The sequence below is a fragment of the Musca domestica genome, unplaced genomic scaffold, assembly GCF_030504385.1.
Source record: "Musca domestica strain aabys unplaced genomic scaffold, Musca_domestica.polishedcontigs.V.1.1 27, whole genome shotgun sequence".
Classification (NCBI taxonomy): domain Eukaryota; kingdom Metazoa; phylum Arthropoda; class Insecta; order Diptera; family Muscidae; genus Musca; species Musca domestica.
The window spans coordinates 1,432,907-1,440,588 of NW_026712286.1; the positions used below are offsets into that span (position 1 = coordinate 1,432,907).

A 7,682-nucleotide genomic window follows, 5' to 3' on the forward strand; every position below is an offset into this window, starting at 1 on the left:
GTTCGAAGGTTCGACAAGGCAGAACTTTCCTTCACCATGAGAAAATTGTTATCCTTCCCGGCTGATGCCACCATGGGAAGTAACCCGACTTCGAGCACAGTTTATTAATTTTTATAATATTTGAATTGCAAATTTGTATATAAACTTATATCAGGCCATTACACTGCTTTTAATTGATAAATAAAAATAAATCACAATGTTTTGTGTATTGAGAGAATTGAGTGAATAGACTATTCACTCAATTCTCTCAATACACAAAACATTGTGATTTATTTTTATTTATCAATTAAAAGCAGTGTAATTGTATAATATATAAATAATAATAAAAATAATTGTGTTTTAATTTAAGGATACGAGGAAAATGATCGAAGACAATCTTGTGAAATTTATGATGAAGTCCTTGGTGCCCTACAGTCTTCTGTGATGATGGGTTACCCCTAGTGTAGGACAATCTAGTTCACGAAGCAAATTGATCTTTCTCGTTCCTTTTTTCAAAAGGAACTAGTTCCTAAATAAGTTCCTTTGTTCCAAATAGTTCATTGGAATCTTTCCCTGGCGTCGTTCTTTTTCTTTCAATTGTTCTTTCGTACGTGTTGCTACATATACTAAAAATGTGAACTAATCATAGTTTTTATACCCTCCACCATAGTATAGAGGGTATAAAGTTTTTCATTCCTAAATATACATTTTATTTCCCACAAAGTATATACAGGGTGAGATATATTGTTTACAAGTGTACAAAAGCATTTTGCTGAGAATTTCCCAGATAAGAAGTTATTCGTGATGGAATCCAAGCGTGATAGTGTGATTTCTTTATATTTGGCTGGAAAACCACAAGTGGAGCACTCCAGCATTTAAATGTGAATAAATTTTTTGTGTCTCATACCATCGCTCATTACCGTGATACTGGTAGCGTAGCCCGACGTCAAGAAAGTGGACGAAAAAAAAACAGCAACATCAGCAGAAATGGTTCAAAAAGTAAGGAAACGACTTGATCGAAACCCGCGTCGCAGTGACCGAAAATTGGCTCGTGAACTGAACATATCGCAATATTTCATTTGGCAAATAATGAAAAATGAGCCATTGAAATTCCAAAAAGTGCAAGAACTTGGACCGCAACAGAAAGAAAATAGACTCAAAAGAGTTGCTTCGCTAGGCCGAAGCTGGTGAACTGCCAAATTTGGTTCTCTCCGATGAGAAAATATTCGTTGTCCAGCAGTTTGTAAACAAACAAAATTATTGTGTTTACTTGCCAAAGAGGTCAGCTGAAAATGTGCAGCTTCGGTTGGCCACCAGAACTCCAACAGCCATAGTGATAATGTGGGCCACCATAACAGCCGATGGTCGCTCTCCGCTCGTATCAGAATAAATGCCGAATATTATCTCGAAAATATTCTGGAGGGTGTATTAAAGCCTTGCACACGAAAACATTTTGGGCGCAGACCTTGGACATTCCAACAGGACTCAGCACCATCTCACTTAGCAAGCGCCTCCCAAGAATGGTTACAAAATGAGGTTCCTCGCTTCATTTCCAGCTCACAATGGCCACCAAAATCTCCGGTTACCAATCCGTTGGACTATTGTCACTGGAGTATTTTGGAAAACAAGGTTGACACTAAAAAATACATATGGGCCAAAATACCGCAGAGCATCATTCAGGCAGCGTGTGACGGTTTCATTGGCCGTTTGAAGGCCAAAATTCGTGCCAAAGGTGACCAATTCGAACAAATCTAAACTAATTCCAAAATTTGATGCTATTTCCGACATTTTATGCTTTCATTCAATAAAAGTTTAAAAAAAAATAAAAATTATGGCGTTTGACTTTGTTGCAGTTTTTCATCTCACCCTGTAAATACACAAATTAGAGATGGAAAATTTGACAAGATAAAATACGAAAAATGCTCTTAATTTTACCATGAGGTAGGTTAACGATTTTCGAGAAAAGGTTGCAAAAACGATTCAAAATGGAGAATCCAAAATCATTATAAACAAATCCCTTAAACAAAACAAATTTAAAATATATTAAATGGTTCTGTTCAATTTCTTTATGACTCACAACCAGTTCCGAATGATTGAATTAAACAAATGCTTAGCATATTTCAATGGAATGGAAGAGACTAGTCATTGGCTGCTGTAAAAATTAGGCGAGACAATGCAAGCGAATAGTGCAGAAAACCGGAAAACCACGTACTACGATTTTTATCAAATATTTCAGTTGTTGTTTTTTTCCGAGAGAATAAACGAAAAAATGCCTAGGAAAGCATTAGAATTTCAACACGCGTTCAAGATTTAAATCATCTTTTAAATGCGTTGAAAGGCTTTTCAGCAGCGTTGCTATAGTTTTTTCGAGGGTTTTTTTTTGTTTTTATTAGAAAACATTAAAGAAAACAACTGCAACAGCAACCAGGGACGGGGCCGATGCCATTGCCACAGCCGTTCAAAGTTGAAAATGCTGCACATGCAACTTTGATTAAAGAATGAGAACAAAAGCCAGCAAAAGGCACGCTGCCCGAAAAACATGAACTGCACAACGAGTCGCGTCGGAGCGGCAAGATGCCCAAAGAAAAGCGCACAACCGAAAAAACGTAGAGAACGCGTTTAACAGCCTTTAAATACGCGCCATAGATTTTAGCATTTGATAGCTAATGCTTCTTGAACTCTTCATGAACGTTTTGGTTTTATGTGTTTTTCCTTTTTCAGTTGTTGTTGTTGTTGTTCTTGGTTTATTGCAAGTAACTACATAAAATACAAACAGACACACTCACACACACACACATCCAATGGCCACAAATAATGTGGCTCAAGGTTTAGGCTGGTTGTAAAAGCGTAATTGCCATAAATGGACTAATCTTGTATCTGGACGTGCATAAGTCGCACTCATTGCTCTCCAATGCACCAAGAATAAGCAATGAGCCATCTATGAGGTAAGCGAGCAGCGCAACTGGCTGCCACGATATTGTTGCTAGATCCTAGGCTGATCCTGCTGTAAACACAAAAAAAAACGGTCCTGCTACATAGAGATGCCTAAAAAGCCAGAAAAAAATGTGGCCAAAATATGCGAATTATATGTTTGGGTAAAATAAAAAGTGAACTTCAATATGGAATATGTATTTATATTTATGTGTGTGTGTGATCAGTTTTGTGTTCCATATGTCTATTCTGTTAACAATAGGACTTTCATGGCCTAAATCAATACCAGCCAACTAATCCTTGAAATGTAATTAATTTTACTCTTCTGATATTTATCAAACGTTGTAAACAACACACATTTAAACGATTCGACAACTGTGTGCTATGTCATCTGTCTCAGTTTTCCATTTTCCAATTTCTTTTCTATTTTTTTTTTTTCTTTTATCTCCTCTAAATTAAACAAATACCTATTTGCTACTTTAATACACATAATCCTTTTATTCTTCCTCTTCGGCTGCTGCCGGTGCTGGAGTTTTGTTGTTGGACAATTCTAGATCGTTTTCATTGATCAATTTGAGAGAAGATTTCATCAGCTGACTTTGAAGATCTCATTTCGTGCCGACAAAAGGTAACTTTAATTGCATGGCCATGTCAAAAACTTGTCAATTCATGTATGTACGCATGTCAGCCGATCTGATGCTACATTCCTTGGATTCCCTCTCGTTTTTTATTCTGTGACCCTTAATTCTTAAAAAAAAGAACTAGAAAAACAATATCCCACAAAGAATGTTACCATCTCGTATAGGTGGATATTTTGAAGACATTTCGAAAATAGAGATCCTTTTTTCATTGGAGTTATTGTTGTTGTTTCTCTCTATTGGTAACAGATAACGATCACCAATCAACACGACAATTGATTTAGTTATGGGGGGTTAGTTTTTTACATTTTTAACCTTTTCATACCAAGAAAGTAATCGGCACAGCATTTGTTGTTTTAGGATGAGGAAAGAAAGAAAAAAACCTACAGCATGATTGAGGTTACGTGAGATCAACAATTCTAGGAAATTCTTCTCCTTAAAAATAGAATAGGGGGTACACAAAAACCAAACAAAATATTCAAATAATTGTCAACTCATTATAAGGCTCTTAATTTCCATGATATTTCCGAGGGTCCAACAACACTTTGGTATTGATTACTCCAACCTCAACTACTGCATTGGGACTCCTCCACAAAACAAAAAAACATGTTAAAGTACCGGCCTAGAGCACATGTTAAACATCTGCCGCGATTTTCGTTTGCATTCTTTCCAATTAAAAAACGAGAGAGTTTCTCCACTAAATTTTAATCCCATCCCTCAGTTGGCGATGACAAGCACCTGTTATGAAAAATTTAAATGAAATAAGAAAAGGGAATTAATGAAAGTGAAAATATTGCTGGAATTGGAAAATGTGTTTAACAAAAATATTAGCTTTCACTTACAGTTGTGAAAACCGCCTAGCCATTTTTTCTTTTGTTTCCTTTAAACGCAGAACAACCCTTCAATAAATGAAAGCGACTACAAAAAAAAAACTAAAACAATATTGGCCAATTTGTTCTGTACAAAAGTAGAAACCCCTTATAAAATGGCAACAGCATTTCTATGGGGTGGATTCGTCAATTATTTCTGAGCCTCGTTTGCCAATCAATAAAATTATTAGGTATTGGGACAATGGTTCCTCGATTTATGTTGCTTGATCACTTTTGGTTATCGTTATTTATGTCGATATTCATACATTAGGTGTGATACTCAGTAGCCTATGCTCAGAAAATTTTTTTTCTCTCTTTCTCTTTCTCACGTACGAGCATAGACAAATAAATATATAGACTAAAATGTTGTCTCATCCAGCGATGCCAACTTAGTGCTTTTCGCGCTATTTATGGTGCTTTTTAGACCCCCTAAAACGCCAAAAATAGTGGGCATAGCGCGAAACGAAAAAAAGCACTGTACGTACGCTTTTCATCTTTTCTGTTGGTGCTTATAGCGCGTTTTAGATTTTTAAATATGACAATGTTTATACATTCGAATATTTTGATAGTATGACATCTACTTGTCGGAAGTTCTTTACTGCAAATTCTTTACGTGTCATTCCTGTCATTGAAGTTCTTTTGTTTACTCTTTTTTAATAAACCATAATAAAACGAAGAATTTTGTGTATTGTAAACCAATTGAAGGAAAAGTGAAATGAACGAGAAAAAAACGTAAGTTTATACATGGCTGCTTTGTTGTACGAGTTTACAAAACTTCAACTGAATTTGAAGCTACGGGTTTTATGGGTGAACATAATTGTTTGTAAAAATGTATATGTCTGCAAGTTTTAACCACATGTAAAATGTTCCTAATATATCATATTTTTTTTAAAAATATGTATACACTTATATACATGAAATATTTATATATGTTGTGGTTTATTTGAGACACATTTTTCAATGGAATTGTCTGCAATTCTACTCAAGGAGTTCTTTGTGAGTACTTAACCCCCTGAAAAAGAATTGTCGGTAAGGCCCACAATATCGTATATCCTCAATATATCGGCATCTTCCGATATTGTGTATTTTTGTAGATTTTAAAAGAATTTTTAATGGATTTTTTTGTAAATTTCCTAATTCGTTTTAAATGGTGGAGGATATTCAAAGTTCGGCCCGGCCGAACTTACTGCTTTTTTACTTGTTTAAAAATATGTATGCGCTTATATACATGAAATGTTTACTAAATACTCTTTTATTCAAAAATTTAGATCGTATCTTCTAAATTTTTGAATAAAACAGTATTTAGTTTAAAAAAAGTGTTTTATTGACAATTTTGGTTAGAAAAAAATACATAGCGCTTTTTACGCTTTTTTAAGGAAAATTTTTACGCCATTTACGCTTTTCTGATTTTTAATTACGCTTTTAGCTCTCAAAATGTTGGCAACACTGGTCTCATCAGTTATCTTCGAAAAAAGTGCTTCATTAAATGTCGTTCATGCTGTGAGAGAGCATAAGACTATTCTCTTAACTCTCTCAAAATACAAAATATTGAATATTTTTATGATTTATCAATTGAAAATGAAACAGTGACTTTTTTATATTTACATTACCCAACTATGTCGTGAAATATAAAAATAAAGAACTTAAATAGCAGAAAAATGAATAAATTGTTTTCGAAGTCGAGTGACTTTACTAGCCCTGAGTGACTTTAGTAGAAGGGGTAAATTTATAAACTTTTTGGTCTATACCTTTATTTGTCTATGGTACAAGTATTGCAAAAAGTTATTGAAACCCGCGTCGCAGTGGCCGTAAAATTGCTCGTGAGCTGAACATATCGCAATATTCCATTCGGCAAATATTGAAAAATGAGCTCGTAAAGCCATTGAAATTCCAAAAATTGCAAGAACTTACACCGCAACAGAAAGAAAATAGACTCAAACGAGCTAAACATTTGCTTTGCTTGGCCGAAAGTGGTGAACTTCCGAATTTGGTTTTTGGTTTTCTTCGATGAGAAAAGATCCGTTGTCCAGCAGTTTGTAAACAAACTGCGTGTTTACTTGCCAAAGAGGTCAGCTGAAAATGTGCACCTTCGGATGGCCACCAGAACTCAAGCGCCGGCCATGGTGCGGCCGTGGCATCAGAATAAATGCCGAATATTATCGCGAAAATATTCTGGAGGGTGTATTAAAGCCTTGGACACGCACACATTTTGGCTTCAGACCTTGGTACATCCTACAGGACTCGGCACCATCGCAGTCAGCACGCGACACCCATGAATGGTTACAAAATAAGGTTCATCGCTAATTCCTTTTGGAAAGCACGGTTGGCACTAAAAATACCGAAGTGTCGATCACCTCAAACAAGCGCCTCGCCGGGAACAACAGCAGAGCAACATTCGGGCAGCGTGTGACGTTTTCATTGGCCGTTTGAAGGCCATAATTCGTGCCAAAGGTGACCAATTCGAACCAATCTAAACTTATTCTAAAATTTGTTGCTATTTCCGACATTTTTTCTTTCATTCAATAAAATTTAAAAGAAAATTAAAAGGTATGGCGTTTGACTTTGTTGCAGTTTTTTTATCTCGCCCTGTATTTGATCATCATAGAACAGTGAAGACTAGGTTTTCATCGTTCCCATTAATTTCTATGAGTGTCTACTTATAATGCTTCCGTTTCACAGGATTTTTTTTAAACTCAATGGAATCACAAATACAAAAGACCGACTTTGACCGTACTTTACGCAATTTTAATATGGTTCGCAATAAACTTACGCAAGTTTAAATCGATAAATTAAATTTACATATTTTTTTCGCCTTGCATTGGAAATTAAAGTTGCCACTTGACATATGACAATTTTCCCAGGCGAACGGGATGAGTCTTGTAATAATAGCCTGTATCTGGCCGTTAAGCATGACTTTGAAAGGCATTTGCATATTACGTTGGCTAGTAATGGCTGAATAGAACTATGAGCAGACCAAAAAATCTGTCGGAAAAAACACCAGATTCTTAGAAATGTTCCAGTCATCAATCCCCGTTTTTTGGTTTTTGTTTTTGACAACCGCAACTTTGCATAAATTAACCCACTTCGCCGAGGATAAAGAATGAAACGCCATGAAAAGAAAACAAAGGGTAGGTTGTGTATTGCGCGTATGAAACATAGAGAATATTTCCACCAAATTAGTTAACCAAAAATTTATGCACAAACACACACACACACATACACACCGCGTCCCGAAAATTCGTTCACTATTCCCGACACAAAAAGA

The 7,682-nt window shown here is 35.6% G+C and overlaps 1 long non-coding RNA gene across 1 annotated transcript; it reads right to left on the minus strand.

Annotated features, from left to right (window-relative positions):
• Positions 1 to 3,942: 3,942 nt before the first annotated feature.
• On the minus strand, positions 3,943 to 4,637 carry LOC109614514 (uncharacterized). Its single transcript, XR_002195587.2, has 2 exons — positions 4,391 to 4,637; positions 3,943 to 4,286 (listed from the first exon to the last, which is right to left on the minus strand). It is a non-coding gene; the product is annotated as an uncharacterized LOC109614514 (long non-coding RNA).
• Between the last annotated feature and the right edge of the window lie 3,045 nt (positions 4,638 to 7,682).